We start from the raw sequence: 25,693 nt of genomic DNA on the forward strand, positions 1-25,693 counted from the left end.
GCCGAAAAAAGCCTGCAGCGCCCCCCAGCGACCGAAAATCTCGGGGGTTTCAGCTACCGGGGGTAGCTGAGACCTCCCAGATTATGAATCAAGGTGTTTTTTTTGGACCCCGATAATGTGATCGCCGGCTCTGCATTCATTTCCCTCCGATCTGAAAAGATCAAACATTTCAGATCAGAGGGAAATGTCCTCCCCCTGACCCCTCCTCCGGTACACTGGAGCTCCCAGGACTCCGGTTCTCCAAAGAGCCCCCGTTCCCCCCGCCGGAGCATACAAGATGGCGGCGTGCAGCGCACAGTAGCGCGCGGCCGCATTCATCCTGCTCTTTCTGCCGCATGTGACACGTCACATGCAACAGAAAAGTTGTCACCAGGTCTCCCGCCGTCACCCCCCGTCAGCCCCCCGTCAATCCCCCGTCAGCCCCCAGTCAGCCCCGTTACCTGGCTTCTGCTCCGTTCCCGCGATTACTCCGCCTCCTTCTAGAAAGCTGGCGGTGCATGTGCAGACAGCGGCTGTCAGCTGGATCCTTGCAAGCAGGGACGCTGACCTCGCTGCTGCACTATGGACCGGGGGAGAGTGAGTGCAGCAATCTGCAGCCACACTCCTCACATGGAGAGCCTGCTGTTCTAGAAAACCCTCATATTCTAGAAGGTCCAGAGTCATCAAGGGACCTCCAAAATGGATGACAGCGACCGGAATTTGTTTATTTTCAATAAATTGGTGAAAGAGGAATGTTTCGGGGAGTTTTTTTTTCAAACACATTTTTTTTTTGTCTTTATTTTTTTCTATTACTGACTGAGTTAGTGATGTCGGGTATCTGTTTAGATGCCGTGACATCACTAACCCCAGGGCTTGATGCCAGGTGACATTACAGCTGGTATCAACCCCGTATATTACCCCATTTGCCACCGCACCAGGGCGCGGGATGAGCTGGGGCGAAGCACCAGGATTGGCGAATCTAATGGATGCGCCACTTCTGGGGCGGCTGCGGCCTGCTTTTTTTAGGCTGGGAAGAGTCCAATAACCATGGCTCTTCCCACCCTGAGAATACCAGACCCCAGCTGTCCGCTTCACCTTGGCTGGTGATCTAATTTGGGGGGGACCCCACGTTTGTTTGTTTGTTTTTTTAAAAAAAAATGCCTGGGGAACCCTCCAAATTGATCACCAGCCAAGGTGAAGATGTCAGCTGTGGTTTGCAGGCTACAGTTGTCTGCTTTACCCTACCTGGCTATCAAAAATTGGGGGAACCCCACGTCGTTTATTTTAATTATTAATTTTTTGGGGGGCTAAATACAAGGTTAGGCACCCTTTAGTGCCACATGAAAGGCACTAAAGGGCGCCAGCTTAGAATATGCAGGGGGGTGGGATGTTATATATGTTTGACATCTATCCATTCATCCATTGTAGCATTTTAGGCTGTATGCCCACGATCACGGTTTGCAGCATTTTGGGAGCAGTGTTTTCCCTGCGTCCATAACGCTGCGTTGTGCAGTAGAAGTACAGTGGAAGGATTTTTAGAAATCCCATACCCACTGTGCTTCTTTTCTCCGCAGCATAAACTGACCTGTGGTGCAGCTTCCCGAGCCTCAGCATTTCAATTTATGCTGCGGAGACAAGAGTGTTCTCTGCAGGTAGCATAGAGCTCCACAGCAGCCTGAACTCAAATCATGGGCTTGGGCAGCTGCGTTCTCCCGTGGACAACACTCACATCTCACAGGAAGGATGACACTGGGTACTAGACGCCGTGTCACTGGATCATGGCCACATAGCCTAACAGTGAGAAATTTGTTGCTACAGCAACATTTTTGTGAAGTACCTGTGGATTCAAAATGCTTACTTTACTCCTGAATAAAATCCAGTTTCCAAAATGGGGACACTTGTGGGGGGTTTCTGCTGTATAGGTACCCAAGGGGCCCTGCAAATGTGACATGGTGCCCGCAATTTATTTCAACTTTTCCAGAATTCAAATGGTGCTCCTTCCATTCCAAGCCCTCCCATTTATCCAAACAGAGGTTTTTGGACACATGTGGGGTATCCTTGTGCTCATAAGACATTGGATAACAACCTGTTGGGTCCACGGTTTGTTGTTGCCTCTTGAAAAAGTGAGAAATGTGATGCTTAAGCAACATTTTTGTGAAAAAAATGAAAATTTTCAATATGGCAACCTAAGTTTATCAAATTCTGTGAAGTACTCTTGGATTTAAACTGCTCACTATACACCTAGATAAAAGCCTTGAGGTGTATTGTTTCCAGAATGGGGTCACTTGTGGGAAACCTCCACTGTTTAGGCACCTTAGGTGCTTTCCAAATGCAACATAGCGTCCACTAATGATTCCTGCCAATTGTGTAGTCAAATGGCGCTCCTTCCCTTCCGGGCCCTGCTGTGCACCCAAACAGTTGATATCCACCACACATAAGGTATCAGCATACTCAAGAGAAATTGCACAATAAATTTTATGCTGAATTTTTTCCTTTTACACTTGTAAAAAAAAAGCTACCTGGTTGAAGTAACAATTTTGTGGTAAAAATGTTTTTTTTTATTTTCACAGCTCAACCTTATAAACTTCTGTGAAGTACCTGAGGGTTCAGGGTACTCACCAAACATCTAGATAAATTCCTTCAGGGGTCTATTTTCCAAAATGGGGCAACATGTTGGGGAGCTTCACTGTATAAACACCTCAGAGGCTCTCCTAATGCAACATAGCGTCCGCTATTGATTCCAGCCAATTTTGCAGTCAAATGGCGTTCCTTCCCTTCCGGGCCCTGCTGTGCACCCAAACAGTTGATTTCCACCACATATAAGGTATCGCCAAACTCAGGAGAAATTGCACAATAAATTTTATGCTGAATTTTTTCCTTTTACTCTTGTAAAAAAAAAGCTACCTTGTTGAAATAACAATTTTGTGGTAAAAATGTATTTTTTTATTTTCACAGCTCAACATTATAAACTTCTGTGAAGCACCTGGGGGTTCAGGGTACTCACCAAACATCTAGATAAATTCCTTGTGGGGTCTATATTCCAAAATGTGGCCACATGTTAAGGAGCTTCACTGTATAGACACCTCAGGGGCTCTCCAAATGCAACATGGCGTCCGCTATTGATTCCAGACAATTTTGCAGTCAAATGGCACTCCTTCCTTTCCGAGCCCCGCTGTGTACCCAAACAGTTGATTTCCACCACATATAAGGTATCGCCAAACTCAGGATAAATTGCACAATAAATTTCATGGTGATGTTTTTCCTGTTACCCTTGTGAAAAAAAAGCTACCTGGTTGAAATAACAATTTTGTGGTAAAATTTTATTTTTATATTTTCAAGGCTCTACGTTATAAAATTCTGTGAAGCACCTGGGGGTTCAGGGTACTCATCAAACATCTAGATAAATTCCTTGAGGGGCCTTGTTTCCAAAATGGGGTAACTTGTGCGGGGTTTCTGCTGTTTAGGTACCTTAGGGGACCTCCAAATGTGACATGGTGCCCTCAATCTTTTTCAGCCAAATTTCCTTTCCAAAATTCAAATATTGTTCCTTTCGTTCCAAGCCTTCCCATTTGTCCAAACAAAGGTTTCAGACCACATGCGAGGTATCACCGCGCTCATAAAAAAGTGAGTAACAAACCTTGTGGTCAAAGTTTTGGAATTACCTCTTGAAAAAGTGAGAAACTTGATGCTAAAGCAACATTTTTGAGAAAATTATTAAAATTTTCAATATGACAATGTAGCGTTAACAAAATCTGTGAAATACCTGTGGATCCAAAACGCTCACTATACCCCTAGATAGAAGCCTTGAGGGGTCTAGTTTCCAAAATGGCATCACTTGTGAGGGGTTTCTTTCTTAGCGGACCTGTAAATGCAACATGGTGCCCACAATCTATTTCAGCCAAATTTGCCTTCCAAAATTCAAATATTGCTCCTTCTGATCCGAGCCCTCCCATTTGTCCAAACAGAGGTTTCTGACCACATGTTGGGTATCGGCGTTCTCATAAGAAAGTGGAGAACAAGTTTTGGGGTTCATTTTGTTGTGTTATTTCTTCTAAAAGTGAATACATTTGGGTTAGAGCAACATTTTTAGGTAAAATTTAATTTTTGCTTTTTTTCATTCCACATTGCTTTTGTTCATGTGAAGCACCTGAAGGGTTAATAAACTTCTTGAATGTGGTTTTGAGTACTTTTGGGGGTGCAGTTTTTAGAATGGTGTCACTTTTGGTTAATTTCTGTCATCTAGGCCTATCGAAGTAACTTCAAATGTGATGTGGTCCCTAAAAAAATGGTTTTGTAAATTTTGATGTAAAAATGAGAAATCACTGATAAACTTTGAAGTTTTCTAACTTACTAACAAAAAAAAAATTTGTTTCCAAAATTGTGCTGATGTAAAATAGACATGTGTGAAATGTTATTTATTAACTATTTTGTGTCACAGAAATCTCTGGTTTAGCGGTATAAAAATTCAAAAGTTGACAATTGCTAAATTTTCTACATTTTTGCAAAATTAAATTTTTTTCATAAATAAACGCAAAAAATATTGTCCTAAATTTGATACTAACATGAAGTCCAATATGTGACGAAAAAACAATCTCAGAATCACCAGGATCCGTTGAAGCGTTCCAGAGTTATAACCTCATGAATTGACACTGGTTAAAATTGCAAAATTTGGTCTGGTCATTAAGGTGAAAATTAGCTCCGTCACTAAGGCCCGTTTCACACGTCAGTGAAAAACACAGACGTTTTTCACCAGCGTGTAAAACGCGCACATGTCCCTGCGTGTGCCTTGAATCATGGCACACGTGGGTTGTCTAAGTGCAATCCGGGCTCCGTTCTCCGTGGCCCGTGATTGCACTTAGCAATCAACTCACTTGTGCCCGCTCCCACTCTCCGTGGTGCTGAATCCTCCCGCAGTGCAGCATCCGGCCGGCGGTGACCCCTGTAGCAGCTGCTTCCGGGTCGGCTGTGTCGTGCATCATTAAGATGCGCGACAGTAATCAGCCAGCTTAGAAGCAGCCGGCAGAATGGGCTGCAGAGGACATCGCTGGACACCGGGTGAGTTAAAATGTTTATTATTTTAAATGCACGTTTTTTTCTGGCACGTATTTCACGGACCACACCACTGCGTGGTCCGTGGGACATCAGTGATGCCAGAAAAAAATGGACATGTCTCCGTGCGGCAATCACGCACACGCGGGTACACCGCACGGAGACACGTGCAGTGAAAAATCACTGACGTGTGAGCAGACCCATTCATTATAATGGGTCTGCATCTGTCAGTGATTCTGGTACGTTTAAAAAAAAGCACAAACGTACCAGAATCACTGACGTGTGAAAGGGGCCTAAGGGGTTAAAAATAAAGATATTTAAAAATACACATTTGTGGCATTGCTGCATTCAGGAAAGACCAATCTATTAAAAGTGAAAAATACTTAACCGTATTGGTAAACACTGTAAGAAAAATAATTGAAGAACGCTAAGAATTCTTTTTTTGGTCTCTGTAACACCACAAAAAAAGTTGTAACCAGCGATCAAAATGTCATATCTAGCCTAAATTGATACCAATAAAAACGTTGTTCTTGCTACACAAAAACTAAAACATCCTACGACTCCATAGACAGAAAAATTAGTTTTACGGGCCTTGAAAAATGGTGACAAACTCCCTCCTCTCCTTTCCCAATTTGTTTTGCAAATTTCTGATTTTCTTTCACCACTAAAATCTAAAAAAAATGTGGATTTGTTTGGGAATAATAACCATAATCATACTGATAAGCAGAATTATATTGGGAGGTCACTTTTGCCATAAAATGTACACCATAAAAACAATCTAAAAAAAAACATGTCTTGATTTTGGGGTTTTCCCAATTTTTCCACATTTGAAATTCTTTCCTTGTTTTACAGTACAATATAGGGTAAAATGAATGGTGTAATATAAAAGTACATCTCATCCCACAAAAAGTAAGTCCTCATATGTCTATGTTGACAGAAAGAAAAAGTTATGATTCTGGAAAAAAGGGGAGGAAAAACAAAGAACTCAAATGGAAATTGACACATTGTGAGGGGGTTAAAATTCTGATCTGATCCAACCTCGTGACCTCATTCCTGTCCTTCTCTTTAGTTTTGATTTACCTTGTTCACTATCTCTTTCCAGCTACACACTTGTCCAATATTGCAAGTCACATTATTGCAGTTCTTGACTACAACATACTTATTGTAAGCCAAATTATCATAGTTTTTTACTTCTCCATATTCTTTTACATGTCATATTTGTATCAATTTAAGCGCCATATAATACATACATTCTACAAACTAGACTAGCAGACTTTTATATATATGTCTCATTCTACCTTTACACTTTTTTCTGTTACTGGCTTTTTCATCTATCTTAACTCTACCTCCACAGGAATCTCACCTCTCCCCATACCCATTGCAGTTATACATACACTGCTCACTACAGTTCACTCCTTCCATCAAGCTACCTCTTTACTAGAGTTGAGCGCGGTTCTAGGTTCGTGGTTCTCCAGTTCGCGGCTCGAGTGATTTTGGGGCCTGTTCTAGATCGAACTAGAACTCGAGCTTTTTGCAAAAGCTCGATAGTTCTAGATACGTTCGAGAACGGTTCTAGCATCAAAAAAACAGCTAATTCCTAGCTGGCTTTCCGCTGTAATAGTGTAAGTCACTCTGTGACTCACACTATTATGAAATTTCAGTGTAAAGTGTGCGGGAACAGAGCCTTCAGATCACTGCTGTTTGTATAATGGCGATCGCCATTTTTTTTTTTTCCCTTGTCTTCCTTCCCTAAGCGCGCGCGTGTAGTGGGGAGGGCCAGCATGTCAGCCAATCCCAGACACACACACAGCTAAGTGGACTATTAGCCAGAGAAGCAACGGCATGTGTGATAGGATGTCCATGTCACATGTCCCTGCATTATAAAAACGGACATTTTCCTCCAGCACGCCATTATCTGCCTTCTGCATCCTTGGTGTCAGACATCACTAGAGCAGCTCCGTTCTGAGTCCTATCGCCGATACAGCTGTATGCGCTCCATACACAGCGCTGGACAGCTTAGGGAGAGCACTTTCTTTCAGTCCTTTTAAGGGCTCGTACTGGCAGGGTCAGAGCCATAGACAGGTCCTGAAAACAGAGACAGCGTCTGTGTAGCTAGGGTCAGGGATTTCCTCGCTGCATTTCCCCATTAGGAGGGAATAGAAAGGCAGGCTTCAATTCCTCTACCCAGAGCCCCACAACCCTGGCACTGTACCCTCCTGTCCTCTGCACACTCCAACTCATTATAACTAAGCCATTATACTAGCAAACACTGAGTGTACCTAGTGTCATCCTAAACGTGGCTATTTGACTTCTGTATAGTTTCAGCAGTGCACAGATATTTGCAGCACGTCTGCCTGCATTGCACACTCAAACTCATTATAACTAAGCCATTTTACTAGCAAACACTGAGTGTACCTAGTGGCATCCTAAACGTGGCTATTGGACTTCTGTATAGTCCCAGTAGTGCACAGATATTTGCAGCACCTCTGCCTGCATTGCACACTCAAACTGATAGTTACTAAGCCATTATACTAGCAAACACTGAGTGTACCTAGTGTCATCCTAAACGTGGCTATTGAACTTCTGTATAGTCCCAGTAGTGCACAGATATTTGCAGCACCTCTGCCTGCATTGCACACTCAAACTCATTATAACTAAGCCATTATACTAGCAAACACTGAGTGTACCTAGTGGCATCCTAAACGTGGCTATTGGACTTCTGTATAGTCCCAGTAGTGCACAGATATTTGCAGCACGTCTGCCTGCATTGCACACTCAAACTGATAGTTAATAAGCCATTATACTAGCAAACACTCAGTGAACCTAGTGGCATCCTAAACGTGGCTGTTGGACTTCTGTATCGTCCCACTAGTGCAAAGATATTTGCAGCACGTCTGCCTGCATTGCACACTCAAACTCATTGTTACTAAGCCATTATACTAGCAAACACTGAGTGAACTTAGTGGCATCCTAAACGTGTCTATTGGACTTCTGTATAGTCCCACTAGTTCAAAGATATTTGCAACACGTCTGCCTGCATTGCACACTCAAACTCATTATAACTAAGCCATTATACTAGCAAACACTGAGTGTACCTAGTGGCATCCTAAACGTGGCTATTGGACTTCTGTATAGTCCCAGTAGTGCACAGATATTTGCAGCACGTCTGCTTGCATTGCACACTCAAACTCATTTTTACTAAGCCATTATACTAGCAAACACTCAGTGAACTTAGTGGCATCCTAAACGTGGCTATTGGACTTCTGTATCGTCCCACTAGTGCAAAGATATTTGCAGCACGTCTGCCTGCATTGCACACTCAAACTCATTGTTATTAAGCCATTGTACTAGCAAACATTTAGTGAACTTAGTGGCATCCTAAACGTGGCTATTGGACTTCTGTATAGTCCCAGTAGTGCACAGATATTTGCAGCACGTCTGCCTGCATTGCACACTCAAACTCATTGTTACTAATACATTATAATACCAAAAATTGAGTAAACTTAGTGGCATACAAGAACTGGCTGTTGTATTTCATTATTGTCCCACTGGTGCCAAGCTATTTCTAGCACCTCTGCATGACACCCTCCTGCTCTGTTTTTAATAAGCTATAATGACAGCAAAAAATGCTGTCATTTAGTGGCATACAAAAAGTGGCTGTTGGACTTCTGTATTGTCCCACTAGTGCAAAGATATTAGCAGCACGTCTGCCTGCATTGCACACTCAAACTCATTGTTACTAATACATTATAATACCAAAAATTGAGTAAACTTAGTGGCAGACAAGAAGTGGCTGTTGTACTCCATTAGTGCCCCACTGGTGCCAAGCTATGTGCAGCACCTCTGCATGACACCCTCCTGCTCTGTTTTTAATAAGCTATAATAATAGCAAAAAAATGCTGCCATTTAGTGGCATACAAGAACTGGCTGTTGTATTTCATTATTGTCCCACTGGTGCCAAGCTATTTCTAGCACCTCTGCCTGACACCCTCCTGCTCTGTTTTTAATAAGCTATAATAATAGCAAAAAATGCTGCCATTTAGTGGCATACAAGAACTGGCTGTTGTATTCCATTAGTGCCCCACTGGTGCCAAGCTATTTCTATCACCTGTGCAGGACACTCTCCTGCTCTGTTTTTAATAAGCTATAATGTTAGCAAAAAATACTGCAACTTAGTGGCATACAAAAAATGGCTGTTGGACTCCTTTATTGTGCCACATGTGCCAAGCAATCTCAAGCACCTCTGCATTCTACCCTCATGCACATTTTGCTATGCTAATTTTATAGCAAACTCAGGGAATTCCTTGCTGCATTTGATCATTATGAGGGATAGAAAGTGAGGCTTCTTTTACTGTCCTGGTACCCACAGAACATGGCCACTGTACCCATCTGTCCACTTTTGCCACGCTATTTAATTTGCCCAAAGAGCTGACTCTTTTTCTGCCATCCTAAAATTGTCTGGAATACTAAGTTAGTGTTCCTTTGCTGCCAAGCAAGGTACAACACATGTGCATTCTACACTCCTTTCCATTTCTGGAATGCAATTATTAACTGCAGGTAGTCCAGCCAATCTGTGACGAAGATGCAGGCATGGATATAATGTAGCCTGCATCCAATGATGGTTCTCTCGATGTCTGACAGCTCAACAATACCTTCTGTTTCCACTTCCAAAACAAGTGATGACCTGCCAATCACACTCCCTGTTGCGGGTAACGGAGTGGAAGTTCAGTGTGAAAAACCATGTGTGACTGCTGTCCCCAAAGTCACAGAGGATGAAGAGCACGCAGATGCACTTGATGGGGCAGGCGGTGGTTGCACAGGCACGCTAGGCCGCATTGTAGCACAGTGAAATTCACATTGCGACTTATGCTTCATTTTAAGTCGTGTACAGGGTGGGCTCCCCAGTATGCAGCAAAACCAGGCAACAGGAAAAGGACTCTAGGCAGTTGGGTTGATAAATGATTGTTTAACTTTACCAAAACAAACAATAAGAACCATGCATACAATTTCAATAATTGAACAATCTATTCTGTTGCCTACTACCTGCTAATCCCTCTGTGTAGCAGTAATTGTGTGCTTGTGCGTGTGTGTGTGTGTGTGTGTGCGAACACGACTTACCAGTGGCGCATCACAAGAGCTTCCAAGTTATCTACCTAAACATAGACAAAACACATTACCCCCCCCTGAATACCCTTGTTAGCTGAAGCCTCACAGATAATGCAGATGATAACAGTGTGAATGCAAACCACACAGCTCTGCAACACAGTCATGGAAATCTTGAAAAGCAACAGTCAATGCAAACATGTGTTGCTGTCCCTCTATGATTTAAAGTGTACGTGACAATTTGACAGTGCAGAGGCAGCAAGTCTTATTGTCTATATAGTCGGCCTACCCAGAACAGATATGTGTTTTGCTAATAAAACAAAGTGTTGCGTGCCCGCATTATTGTCTGGGCACAGCCTACCGTACCCGGGTACTGTGATGTCCAGTTGCCAGAAATACAGACTTTACGCTCCTCTCACGGTAAACAGTATAGACAGCACCGTAAGAATGTTGGTCTGTGGCACAGGATGCTGCTCACTGACGTTACAGTGCTCATCATCAAAGTACAACACAACTCCCCTCACAATTGAAAGAACTGTTTCCGCGGTGGCTCCTTGCTGTAACACACACCTTTAGCTTTTCCTTCTGTTCATAGACAGCATCTCCAAGTCCACACCCGAAGAGCAATTTTATATTGCTATAGTGACCAAAGGCAGATCCAAAAAAACAGCAGCCCCTTGTGTGTAGTCTGCAACAATGCATGCAATGAACGGCAAATAAGAATATTGCGTTGACATTAATCCTACAATAAACTCATAGTATATATAAAGAAATATTCAAAAACATTATTTTCCAAGTGGATTCAATATCAATTTTATTATTATTATTTTTGTATTAATATTTTTTGGATACACAAAGTGCAGAAAGTGCAGTATAAAAATAACATACGTTTGGGTAAACAGAAGAAACAGGACAGTGCGACCCAAGTAACAGGCTATAATCAGAAATTCGTACAATGATCTTATATGCAGCATTCACAAGGCAATAAATATATGTACATATAGCGGTACCCAGGGATGTATAACCCCAGATTAAAGTGCTTATTTATAGTGCTGTTAGTCAAATGACATATTTCATATTATTGCACCTCAATCATAAAGTACCTATCATACTCTGTGCAATATAACATACAAATGGGCATCAGTTTGGATACAATACTTAGCTATAATATACATGTAGCCAGTATAAAGATATTGCACATTTCCCATATAAATATATGTACATATAGTGGCACCCAGGGACATGTGAACATAGATTAAGGTGCTTGTTTATAGTGCTATTAGTCAGATGACCTATTTCTTATTATTGCATCTCAAACATATTACACATATCCCACCATGTGCAACATAACAGATGTACAAAAAATTGCTTTGAATATAATGAAAGCAGCATTGGTGCCAAGCCTCCCGGTCTAGTCAAAATGACTGCTCATAATTACAATGTGGGGAGTTTAACCCCTCGAACCACCACCTTAGAATGATGAGCCAAGTCTCAGGTCGCACTGCCCCGCACCCCAACGCGTTTCGCCGGAGCTTCGTCCGGAGGTGCAGGGGCAGTGAAAACCGGTTCCATAAATACCTTGTTCCTAATGCGCCTCCAGCAGTAATGGCGCGCGCCGTCCAGTCACTTTCGCATTCCCTGACGTGGCCGGCGTCCCGGAAGTCCATCCCGCGCATGAGCATGGGACCGGGCAACCATTGGACGCCGGGCACGAAAAAGAAGGAGGCCGTAACCTGGACATCGCGCGCGCGCTTGCTGAGCACAGAGGATCCGGATGCCATTTTAAGTATGGGCAAATAACAGGGCAAGCGCTCGTAGTATATCTTAATATATAGGATCTTACTGTGTTTTAAACAGCACTCAATATATAACAGCCATATCATAAGTTATGTTTAACAGATATAATACATAGCAGTCATAACATAGGTTACGTTTAACATAAGTATGTTTCATTACTGTGAATCTCAGTCTATTATTCGCTCTCCAGGCCCTCCAGATTTGATCCAGAACAGCAAATTCGAATTGTTGTAAGTTGGGAACCAGTAATTAAATTCTACAAGGATACAAAATTAAAAAGATTTAAAAACAGAGATTAAAACACTCGGGCTGAGGTATGCAGTACAGTATTGGCCAAACATCCACAAAAGTCGTGAACTACCTATATTTCAAAAAGGGCCTAAAGCTCACCATATCATTGAGCCCTTTAGGTTTAATCGTATCTAGGATGGTAATCCAGCGGATTTCCTTCTGAGCCAAGTTGTTTTTAAGGCAGATCCAAAAAAACAGCAGCCCCTTGTGTGTAGTCTGCAACAATGCATGCAATGAACGGCAAATAAGCATATTGCGTTGACAGTTGCTAAAGCTGAGCAATACACCTTCACGCTGTCAATTCATATCCATGTGATACTTCATGGAGGAAGTACTCAAAAGTGTGAGTTTTTGCCTTCTACTTACAGATTGTTGACAAATCTTACAGATTCCATGACTTGGGTGATCCTTTGCGATGTCCAAAAATTCACAGGCTAGGAAAGGCTTACAGCCCATGCGACCTGCATAGCCAACACGACTTCTGCTCAGAGTCAAAGTTGTGGTCCAGGATTCAGTTGTTGACATGCTTCCAGTACTTTGTCTCTGGCCAGGAAGACGCAACGTAACCTCGTCGTCAGTAGCATCCTCCTCCACCTCCTCTGCTGACCTCATCGACTGGCTGACTTTGGTTTGACAGTAAGTGTGGTCTCCAACCTCATCAATAACCCTGTGTGTTTTCATTCCCCTCGTCCTGAGTCCTCCGAGACAACCTCTTCCTGCCCTGACCGAATAGTAAAGTTGTCATTCCAATCAGGTATCTGTGCTTCTCATCATGTTCCCCATTGTCTCCACCAGGAGGATTTACTTTTTGGAAATGAGGGTGTAGATTAGGCTCAGCACCTTTTTCATCGGGGCCTGGATCCCACTCACAAAGCTTCTGGCCATCTGCGCAGATCATTTCCCCTGTCTCATGGAACTCGCTACCTCAACACGTCAGATTATCTGCTACACCTGCAAGCTTCAAACTGAATCTGAAAACTCATCTGTTCAGAAATGACTATAACCTTCAATGACACCACCACCATACATACTTGACACTCAACCTAAACCACTCCTACTGTCTCCTCCCAAAAATCCTTTAGAATGTAATCCCGCAAGGGCAGGGCCCTCTTCCCTCTGTACCAGTCTGTCTATAGTTACTTGTATATGTATTCTGTATGTAACCCCCTTCTCATGTACAGCACCATGGAATCAATGGTGCTCTATAAATCAATAATAATAAAAATAATAATAACTTCCTTGTCTGTACTCCTTGCAGCTTTGGAGCAGACCTCTGATTCCCAGGCTATAGTGCGACTGAACAGCTATGCAAACTCAACCATCTCTGTTACCCCATACTCAGCAGGGCTGGTGGAAACTTGAGAGCTGTTAGGAAGCAAGTGCGATTGGATTGACACCACAGAGGAATGGAGTATTTGGGATCTTGAAATTGGGGTGGAGGAGAGGCCACTTTATGGAGCACTTCAGATCCATTGAAGCAGCTGCTGATTTGGCCTTATCTACATTTGTTAGCGATGGTCGTGTCCATGAAAAAAGGGATCATATCAGATTATCCATGGGAAGAAGTACACCTGTTCTTTTGGATGGTATTTGTTGTTACAAAACAGTGACGCCTTAAATGCAAGCAGCCTGCTGCGGTTTCAGTTGCGCCCAAACATCAGCTTCCATTTAGGCCTGTGTCTCGGGTTGTCCAGCTGGCTGCTTTCTCCTTCACGTCTAAGTGTGGAGAGGCAGCTAGTGTGCATGCGTGTGCCGATTTACCCCAGCCGCAGCTTAACTCCAGTGTTTCGCCTAGTGAGTATGCTCAGCCTGACTGTGCCATTCCGGAGGCTAAGTCTTCATTTCGGGCTACAGCGCATGCTCCCACACTTAGTGCGAAAAGCCTCTTTGCACAGGTACTTGCACTCCGTGCCGGGTCTAAGTCCTGTGTTGTGCCTAGACACCATGCTAAAGCTGATAGTCTTTTTTCAGAGACTGTATTTCATGCAACTGACCATGGTCAGGCACTTACTGCATCAGAAACTAGGTCCGGTAATGAACTCTTTGGCCCTGCCCCTGATGTGGGGGGCCCATTTAGACCACAGGGCATCAGGTGTCCTGACGATGTTGCCAGGCCACTCCCAAATGTCTTGCAGAGGCCCGCCCCTATGACTTGTCACCTCATTATTGATGGTCAGACGATGACTGGTGAGGTGTTTGGGTCATGACAGCCATGAGGTCATCATTGAAGTTGCGGTTCCAAATAGGACGCTAGTTATGCCACTCATGACGTGTCACTCTGCTTTTGTCTCCAGGAGGTGTATTGTGGTCCACCCTGGTTTGGGGCGGACCCAGGTTATAAAAGGGGCTGGAGACAACAAGGAGGTGCGCAGTCTTCTATTATGCTCCAAAAGAGCACACCTCCATGTGTTGAACCCATTGCGGCTTTAGGCCAGAGGTAGGCAGGGATAGGGCGTCGATGCAGGCCGCCACCACAGTTGGTAACGCAGAACGGTTAAGACCAGCTCCTGTCCTACAAGTCCTGCTTGTGCAGCCCAGTGGCATTAACAGGCCTGCTGCTGCTGATGCGCCTGCTGTCCACAGGTGTGGCCCCAATGCACACGGTCAGCGTACTGAATGGCCCCTGTGATGTTAACAGGGAGTTCCTGGGCTGGGTGGGCGTGTGGACCCTGTGACGCTAACAGGGCTCCCAGTCTCAAGATCCGAGTGGCGTCTAACTTGGTTCAGGCTACTATTAGTTTCATAGCCACACAGCTCTCTATCCTCCACCTAACCTTCCAGTTGCCAACCTCTCCTTTTCCATCTGGGAGCACGGTGGACACTGACTGCTGATGGGGATATATACCTTTCTCTTTCTTTTCTTATTAATTTTCGTTATATAGCGGTAACATAGTATATACCACCTTATTTAAATCTGCCAGTCCCACCGTAACAGATGGTGTTTCTTCATCAAATGTTACTTTTGCTTAACCACCAAACCCACGGACCAAAACTTTTTTCCCCTTTCCAACACACCTGTTCCCCTTTCCACCAGCATCTGTCCTTTTTCAACTCATTTTGTATATGACCAAAAGTGCAACTCTGCAGGGACACCGTACTCAATGCCATCTCAGCACAGCAGCCAGCCCTCGGTCCCTCAGATGTGGACAAGTAAAGGACCATTTCCTCCTATCCATGACAAAGCGTTGAGATTCACTCTGTGCAGCACTGGTGTTTAGTGGAAAAGCAGATCTAAGATTGCGTACCACCTTCTGATGATACTCCTATATACGTGCGTCCCTTTCTATGGCAGGAATTATTTCGCCAAATTTTGTCTTGTACCGGGGATCTAACAGTGTGGCAACCCAGTAGTTAGCATTACTTCAAATTCGTACAATCCGAGGGTCATGTTGTAGGTAGTGCAGCAAGAAGACGCTCATATGTCTTGTGCATCCAGGAGGACCAAGTCCTTGGTGTGTTGGTGGCAGAGAGGTGAGAATCGTGCCTCCTTCCTCTGCCCTCTCCCCCCAACCTCGCACAACCGAAATGTGAGCAAGCTCTCACTCATCTGCTGAGTCTTCCATGCCCATCGCAACTTCGTCCTCCATTTCTTCATGGCTCCTGCACCTTCCTCAACAATTTTTGCTGATACTATGCGCCCTTGTTAATCCCTATCCCCCACCATAACTGCTGCCTAGGTGCCGCTTACCGTATGGACCTTATAGATCTTATTATCCCTTCTGCATATGAATCCTCCTGTACTTCCTCACCTTCCTCTTGGACCAATACCTGACTCCGAATAATGCTTACAGTGTGCTCCATCATGTAGATGACCAGAATTGTCACGCTGAGAATGGCATTGCCAGTGCTAAACATCTTCGTCGACATTTGTAAACTGTGTAGAAGGGTGCATAGGTCCTTGATCTGACACCACTCCAGCAGCGTGATCTGCACCACCTCTGGATCAAGTTAGCCCAGGGTATACGTCATACCGTATTTCAGCAGGGCTCTGCGGTGCTGCCACACACGCTACAACATGTGCAGATTCCAATTCCTGCGTGTCGGAACATCGCATTTCCGGCGTTTAACTGCCAGACCCTAAGACTTCCGGAGCGATGAAAGTTGTTGAGCTGCTGGGTGCGAAGGATGAAAGTGAGCACATAGCAGCGTGCCTGCTGCACAAGGCCATGTAGGCCGGGATGGTATTTTAAAAATTGCTGGAGAATCAGATTTAACACGTGAGCCATACAAGGCCCGTGTGTCACATTGCCCTGACGAAGGGCCGCAGACAGGTTTGCATCATTGCCGCACACGGCTGTTAAGTCACCAACGTAGTCCACTCAATCAATTTGTACTCTGGTCCAAATGGGAAGACAGCACACCCTTTTTTAGGCCCCTCCTGTCTGCAGACCACTGCCAGACAAAGCTATGAACCTCTTGTTACTGTTACCCCCAGTTCAGTTAAATGAGTTTGTGTGCTTGTTACCTGACTACGTTTCCTGCTTGCTGTTTATGTACCTCGTTGGCCGATCCGCATTTCACCTCTGCTTGTTTTCTGATTAAGTCCTGGCCATCCCATTCTGTTCCTCTTCCTCAATTAATGTTTTTGACCCTGCATGACTACTATTCTCTGGAACTGCAGCCTTCCACAGGTATTGATCAACTTGGGCCCTGTGTAATTCCAAATCACTGTATAGGGGTTAAAGGGTTTCAGGGTTCTGGGTGTCCAGCTTGGTGAGTGGCTTGCCTCTAGCCTATCCTTTACAGCCCATCTGAGTGTGTCGATCCAGGCAGGCGTTACACCATGCCCTCTGCAGAAGGCCATGTAGGCCGAGATAGTGTTTTAAAAATTGCTGGACAACCAGGTTCAACACGTGAGCCATACAAGGCACATGTGTCACATTGCCCTGAAGAAGGGTCACAGACTGGTTTGCATCATTGTCGCACCCGACCTTCCCTGACTGCTGGTTGAGTGGAGACAACCATTGATGAAACTCGGTCTCACTCTCCAGAGCTAACCGTCCACAATTCTACAGCGGTGTCCCACATTTCCCCTACATTTCAAAGTAAACATTTGACCGCCTGATGGCCTTGAGCTCTGCTGCCAGCATAGTAAGGAGGTGTGTGGTATTCCTTGGGCGCAGTTACAAGGAAGGGTGGCCTGACCACACAGGGTTTGGGCCGAGGTGGAGGACCCACACGAGGTTGAGGAGGCAGAAGCAGTGGAGGAACTTGTACATACAGAGGAAGGATTGACACACAAGTTGAGGGGACGGCAAGTCTTGTACAGCAAACCCTTCTCCATCTCTCACCATAGTTACCCAGTGCCCAGTTAGCAACATGTAACTCCCCTGTCCATGCCTACTGGTCCAAGTATCTGTGTTGAAATGCACCATGTCACACACAGAGTTTCTCAAGGAATCGGTGAGGTTGTGTGCGACCTACTGTGGTAGCGCGGGCACGCCTTTCTTGGAGAAGGAGTGACGACTGGCCATCGGCTCTTGGGGCACTGCAATGTACATAAGGTCTCGAAAATCCTCGGTCTCAAAAGGGTGTAAAGGCAGCCTTTCTGTTGCCAACAAGTTGCAGATGATGAAACTCAACCTCTTAGGCATGTCATGCCCTTCGAAAATCATGTAAAACACAGCGAGGGGACTCTAACCACAGTCTCCCTTGTTGCCACTAATTGGGCCACACACACCCCACTTGACTGGCATCAGTTGACCCAATTTTCAAGATGAAAAAGATGCTTTGCATGAAGCACTCTCAAAAATACGCGTGCCTTTCCCGTCCCCTGGCTGACCCAGGGGAAGAAAAGTCCTCTGAGAGCCATGACTTGTTCATCTTGGTTCTTTTAGAAACACAGCGAGGGGACTCCAACCACAGTCTCCCTCATTGCCACTAATTGGGCCACACACACCCCACTTGACTGGCATCAGTTGACCCAATTTTCAAGATGAAAAAGATGCTTTGCATGAAGCACTCTCAAAAATACGCGTGCCTTTCCCATCTCCTGGCTGACCCAGGGGAAGACAAGTCCTCTGAGAGCCATGATTTGTTCATTTTGGTTCTTTTAGAAACACAGCGAGGGGACTCCAACCACAGTCTCCCTCGTTTCCACTAATTGGGCCACACACACCCCACTTGACTGGCATCACTTGATCCCCCTTTTCAAAATGAAACAGATGCTTTGCATGAAGCACTCTCAAAAATACGCGTGCCTTTCCCGTCCCCTGGCTGACCCAGGGGAAGAAAAGTCCTCTGAGAGCCATGTCCACATTGTCAGTGGACAGACGCGTGTGCTTATCTGCCAGCAGACCCCCAGCAGCACTGAAGACAGGTTCCGAGAGAACGCTGGCTGCAGGACACGACAAGATCCCCAAGGCGTACGTGGCAATCTCAGGCAATTTATCCAGATTGGAAGCCTAAAATGAGCAGGGCTCAAGTTGCACAGTAATGGCATCGATGTTTCCTTGCATATACTCATATATCTGTGTGTCCTCCTCTTTTTCCTTGTCCAGCTCTTTTGTTTTCGCATGAGTATATGTCCTTGTCACTTTCCCATGTGTTTGTGTTGTGTTGTGAGTTGTTTATCACCTTTTGGACACCTTTGAGGGTGTTTTCTAGGTGTTTTTATGTGTTTGTGATTGCCTGCCATTGTTTCCTATGCAGTTCGAGTTCGGTTCGTCGAACGTTCGACGAACCGAACTCGAACGGGAGCTCCGTTCGGCGAACCGCCTCGAGCCGAACCGCGACCAGTTCGCTCATCTCTACTCTTTACTCACATTCTACACATCACATGTCCCTGTTATTATCTTAACATCTCACACATCTCATCTTACTTTTTCCAACATTCATTTATTACCACTTTACCTAATTGTGTTTTAAACTTACATGCATTACATCCAATGCACTTACCCATTTTTCTCACCTTCAGGATTCTCCCTTTTGCCTCAAATTCCTAATTTTATCTCTATGCTGTTACCCCTTAAGGCCCAGTCACACTAAACAACTTACCAGCGATCCCAACAACAATCCAACCTGATAGGGATCGCTGGTAAGTTGATAGGAGGTTGCTGGTGAGATGTCACACTGCGACACTCCAGCGATCCTACCAGCAACCTGACCTGGCAGGGATTGCTGGAGCGTCACTACACGAGGTGCTGGTGAGCTGTCACCAGCAAACCATTGACCAGCCCCCAGCCAGCAGCGCCGCGTGGAAGATGCTGCGCTTGGTAACTAAGGTAAATATCGGGTAACCAACCCGATATTTACCTTGGTTACCAGTGCACGCAGCTACACGTGCAGAGAGCAGGTAGCAGAGCACACCGCTTAGCGCTGGCTCCCTGCTCTCCTAGTTACAGCACACATTGGGTTAATTACCCGATGTGTGCTGCAGCTACATGTGCAAGGAGCAGGAGCCGGCACTGACAGTGAGAGTGGAGGAGGCTGGTAACGCAGGTAAATATCGGGTAACCAAGGATAGGGCTTCTTGGTTACCCGATGTTTACCATGGTTACCAGTGTCCGCAGAAGCCGGCTCCTGCTGCCTGCACATTTAGTTGTTGCTGTCTCGCTGTCACACACAGCGATCTGTGCTTCACAGCGGGACAGCAACAACTAAAAAATGGCTCAGGACATTCAGCAACAACCAACGACCTCACAGCAGGGGCCAGGTTGTTGCTGGATGTCACACACAGCAACATCACTAGCAACATCGCTGTTACGTCACAAAAGTTGTTCGTTAGCAGCGATGTTGCTAGCGATGTTGCTAGCGATGTTGCTTAGTGTGACGGGGCCTTTATTCATACAATTGTGCTGAACAAGCATATACATCATGTAATTACTGCAGACTATTTATCTTTTATAATTTGAAATGAATGTCATATCTTTCATACCACTGTTCCACCCATTTTCTGAGCCTCTGAATTCCTCCTTATTTTTTCATTTCCACTCCGGACAAACAAAAATAAATTTATTTATTCCTAGGCAAGTATTTACTGCCAATGCCTTTTCAGTGCTGAGATTTCTCCTACGTGAAAGTATACTGACAAGCTTTTTCTGTTTTTTATTTTATTTTTTTAATTAAAAAATGACCCAAAAGTTATCCCTCAATCACTGACTGAAGCTGATTGTGTCAGAGATAACATTATTTTGCTGTGACTGAGATGAGTGACATGCTATAGATTCCCTAATGCACTCTGCTTCCTCCACATTAGTCCACTTGTCGAAGCTAAAAGAGGCCAAAAGTACTGTAGCCTGGATGGCTGGTGCCAATGTCGGTAGTTGACATGGACAGTTAACTGAATACATTTTCAAAACTTTTTTTAACAAAATTCAATCCTCTTCCAAAAACTGACAATAACAAATGCTTTGTATGCCCATGTCCAAAAAGTTAAGTGCTTACATAAAGTCATGGCCAAATGTTTTGAGAATGACACCAAAATTATATTTTCACATGATCTGTTGCCCTCTGGTTTTTAATTGTGTTTGTCTGATGTTTACATCACATACAGAAATATAATTGCAATCATATTATGAGTATCAAAAGGTTATATTGACAGTTAGAATGAGTTAATGCAGCAAGTCAATATTTGCAGTGTTGACCCTGCTTCTTCAGGACCTCTGCAATTCTCCCTGGCATGCTCTCAATCAACTTCTGGATCAAATCCTGACTGATAGCTGTCCATTCTTGCATAAGCAATGCTTGCATTTTGCCAGAATTTGTTTGTTTTTGTTTGTCCACCCGTCTCTTGATGATTGCCCACAAGTTCTCAATGGGATTAAGATCTGGGGAGTTTCCAGGCCATGGACCCAAAATCTCTATGTTTTGTTCCATGAGCCATTTAGTGATCACCTTTGCTTTATGGCAAGGTGCTCCATCATGCTGGAAAAGGCATTGTTGGGTGCCAAACTGCTCTTGGACAGTTGGGAGAAGTTGCTCTTGGAGGACATTCTGGTACCATTATTTATTCATGGCTGTGTTTTTAGGCAAGACTGTGAGTGAGCCGATTCCCTTGGCTGAATAGCAACCCCACACATGAATCGTTTCAGGATGCTTAACAGTTGGCATGAGACAAGACTGGTGGTAGCGCTCACCTCTTCTTCTCCTAATAAGCTGTCCCAGATGTCCCAAACAATCGAAAAGGGGATTCATCTGAGAAAATGACTTTACCCCAGTCCTCAACAGTCCACTCCCTGTACCTTTTGCAGAATATCAGTCGGTCCCTGATGTTTCTTCTGGAGAGAAGTGGCTTCTTTGCTGCCCTCCTTGAAACCAGGCCTTGCTCAAGCAGTCTCCGTCTCACAGTGCGTGCATAAGCACTCACACCAGCCTGCTGCCATTGCTGAGCTAGCTCGGCACTGCTGGTAGTCCGATCCCGCAGCTGAAACAGTTTTAAGATACGGTCCTGGCGTTTGCTGGACCTTCTTGGGTGCCCTGGAGCCTTTTTGGCAACAATGGAAGCTCTCTCCTTGAAGTTCTTGATGATGCGATAGATTGTTGACTGAGGTGCAATCTTTGTACCTGCAATACTCTTCCCTGTTAGGCCATTTTTGTGCAGAGCAATGATGCCTGCACGTGTTTTTTTAGAGATAAACATGGTTAACTGAAGAGAAACAATGATACCAAGCACCAGCCTCCTTTTAAAGTGTCCAGTGGTGTCATTCTTACTTAATCATGACTGATTGATCGCCAGCCCTGTCCTCATCAACACCCACACCTGTGTTAATGGAACAATCACTAAAACAATGTTAGCTGCTCCTTTTAAGGGTACCTTCACACTTAGCGATGCAGCAGCGATCCGACCAGCGATCTGACCTGGTCAGGATCGCTGCTGCATCGCTACATGGTCGCTGGTGAGCTGTCAAACAGGCAGATCTCACCAGCGACCAGTGAACAGCCCCCAGCCAGCAGCGACGTGCAAGCGACGCTGCGCTTGCACGGAGCTGCCGTCTGGAAGCTGCGGAGACTGGTAACTAAGGTAAACATCGGGTATGGTTACCCGATGTTTACATTAGTTACCAGCGCACAGCTGTGTGTGCAGGGAGCAGGGAGCCGCGCACACTGAGCGCTGGCTCCTTGCTCTCCTACCATAGCTACAGTACACATCGGGTTAATTAACCCGATGTGTAATGCAGCTACATGTTCAGAGAGCAGGGAGCCGCGCACACTGCTTAGCGCTGGCTCCTTGCTCTCCTAGCTGCTGTACACATCGGGTTAATTAACCCGATGTGTACAGCAGCTACATGTGCACAGAGCCGGAGCCGGCAGCACAGGCAGCGTGAGAGCTGCAGAGGCTCGTAACTAAGGTAAATATCGGGTAACCACCTTGGTTACCCGATGTTTATCTTGGATACAGCTTACCTCAGCTGTCAGATGCCGGCTCCTGCTCGCTTCATTTCGTCGCTCTCTCGCTGTCACACACAGCGATCTGTGTGTCACAGCGGGAGAGCGGCTTTGAAGAAAACGAACCAGGGCTGTGTGTAACGAGCAGCGATCTCGCAGCAGGGGCCAGATCGCTGCTCATTGTCACACACAGCGAGATCGCTAATGAGGTCACTGCTGCGTCACAAAAAGCGTGACTCAGCAGCGATCTCGGCAGCGAGCTCGCTGTGTGTGAAGCACCCCTAAGGCAGGAATGCAATGATGTTGAAATGTGTTTTGAGGGTTAAAGTTCATTTTCTTAGCCAATATTGACTTTGCAAGTAATTGCTGTTAAGCTGATCACTCTTTATGACATTCTGAAGTATATGCAAATTGCCATTAGAAAAACTTAAGCAGTAGACTTTGTAAAAATTAATATGTGTAGCATTCTCAAAACTTTTGGCCATGACTGTATATAAGCTTTGACTAGTAAAACAGATGTGCAAAAAAAAATGTATGAGCTATGAACACTTTGTGAGGTAGACAGTCCAGTCAAATGTCTGGTTTTTGGGGATTTTTTTATACCCCTTTAAAAAATAGAGCAAATTATCTTCTTTACAGAATGGATTCCATAAGAAATACAAAAAATCAGCTCAGTCACTTGTGACTACCATGCCCACCATCCTTGACTGACACTGATTTCAGATTTGTTTTTTTATATGGCTGAGTTGCTTCTGCAATATAGTCCAATAAAATGTAGAACAAAATGTAGAAATAGACTACTACTCTTAATATGTTTCTGTTTGCAGTATTTGTGTGTTGTTTAAGGTTTTCCCTCTTCCTATCTCTATGGTGAGCTCTAAAATGAGTTCTGTATTCCCTGCATCAGCTTTTATACAGGCTATGATAGTCTCTCTTGTGCAATAAAATATGAAATTATATGTAGGAGACAATATCAGGAATTCTGCATGATTGTCCTAAAGTGTGAATTTTGTAGCAGATACAGTGGGTACGGAAAGTATTCAGACCCCTTTAAATTTTTCCCTCTTTGTTTCATTACAGTCATTTGGGGTACATTGAAAAAAAAATCATTTTGTTCTCATTAATGTACACTCTGCACCGCATCTTGACAGGAAAAAAAAACAGAAATGTAGAAATGTTTGCAAATTTATTACACATGAAAAACTAAAATATCTTGTCATAAGTATTCAGACCCTTTGCTCAGACACTCATATTTAAGTCACATGTCCATTTCCTTGTGATCCTCCTTGAAATGGTTCTATTCCATCATTGGAGTCCAGCTGTGTTTAATTATATTGACAGCACTTGATTTGGAAAGGCACACACCTGTCTATATAAGACCTGACAGCTCACAGTGCATGTCAGACCAAATGAGAATCATGAGGTCAAAGAAACTGCCCAAGGAGCTCAGAGACAGAATTGTGGCAAGTCACAGATCTGGTCAAGGTTACAAAATAATTTCTGCATTATTCTGGGTTCCTAAAAGAACAGTGGCCTGCATAATCCTTAAATGAAAAAAGTTTTGGACCACCAGAACTCTTCCTAGACTGGTTGTCTAGCCAAACTGAGCAATTATGGGAGAAGAGCCTTGGTGAGAGGGGTAAAGAAGAACCACAAGATCACTATGGCTGAGCTCCAGAGATGCAGTAGGGAGATGGGAGATAGTTCAACAAAGTCAACTATCACTGCAGCCCTCCACCATCTTTCTGTGTGTCTATTTTCTTCTATTGCAAAACGTTATACAACCAAATCCAAAAAAAAACAAAGCAAAATTGCTGCTTGTTTTTCAACTCTTCTACATATGCATTTGTTTTGCTGTTTTTCATATACTTTTAGATTAAATGACTAGTGTTAGTTAAAATTTTAATGATTCCAGAAAAAAACATGGCCTCATATGCCTAAAGAAAAATAAAAAAATAACTAGAGAAAATCCAAAGCAAAAAAATAAAAATAGAATTGTCTGTCTCCAAGAGGTTAAAAGCCCATGAAATTATTGTACTTGAATTAAACATGTCCAGATTATAAAAGCCATGCAGAAGAAATGCAACATTTGTACTTTTGACTAAGTCTCACTGTTAGATATGAAGTACGCCAGGATACGTAACATTTCCACATCCCTTTTCTATCACCTGGTTTACATGTAGAGCTTAAAGACGACTTTTAATATATCAGAATATTTTATATTGACAAGATGTAGTGCAGCAAGTTTCTCTCAGGATGAGAATTTACAACAGATTCCCAGGAGATATTTTGCATATTGCATTATGCAAATCGTATTTGATGGAAAATCATGAGAATATTCTGCTCCATGATATTACTAGCATTTGCCTGCCAATGTAAACTAATGGCAATTCATATAACACTATCCCTGGGGGAGAAGAAAAGAAAAGAGACACACATTTAAAGTAGCAACTGGGCAAGGAAAGTGGTAAAAATATAGATATGTAAGTATGGACATATATATTAGAGATGATCTTTTTTTTACTTCGAATTCGTCAAGTCAAAAAAGTATTATTTTGCAGCTAGAGATGTGCAGACCTTGCAGCATTCTAATTTTCCAAATTCAACCATCAGGAGCTCAACTTCTTATCATAGCCGGTCATGTTGAGTTTGCATGGACCTTGCATGGAAATATATAGAAACCAGGAGATATGTGGATCAATCTGGGCTGCTGTAGATAGATTAAATCTCCAGAGGTAGATGAATGGTGCTTTATTAGAATAAACCACTGGAGTTTTTATCTAGCTACAGCAGATCAGACTGGTCCACGGATCTCCTGGTTCCTATACATTTCCTTTCAGCCTTAGGGCTTGAGGACCGTGCAGCAGCTGTAGATTGCTTTCATACTATTGTGAGTGGCACAACCCTAAAAGGTGAGCTTTGTCACTTACAGTTAGGATACAGTTCCACTTGAGTTTTGCACAGAGAAGTGCAATCCGATAAAACATCGGATTTCTCTCACTCTAGGGCAAAATTATAGGGCAGTGTCCATCTGTGATTGATTTTTCATGCTGTATAAGATTAAGGAATGAATCATAGCATTCTGCATTTGGCAGCGAGTCTCGGCTCACGCACCCCCACACAAGTCTATGGGTGCATGTGAAACATC

The 25,693-nt window shown here is 44.1% G+C and overlaps 1 protein-coding gene across 8 annotated transcripts in view; it reads left to right on the forward strand.

Annotated features, from left to right (window-relative positions):
* CDH12 (cadherin 12) overlaps positions 1–25,693 on the forward strand; it is a 1,513,562-nt gene that overhangs the window by 816,729 nt on the left and 671,140 nt on the right. The window lies entirely within an intron of this gene.

Source organism: Anomaloglossus baeobatrachus, chromosome 6 (genome assembly GCF_048569485.1).
Source record: "Anomaloglossus baeobatrachus isolate aAnoBae1 chromosome 6, aAnoBae1.hap1, whole genome shotgun sequence".
Classification (NCBI taxonomy): domain Eukaryota; kingdom Metazoa; phylum Chordata; class Amphibia; order Anura; family Aromobatidae; genus Anomaloglossus; species Anomaloglossus baeobatrachus.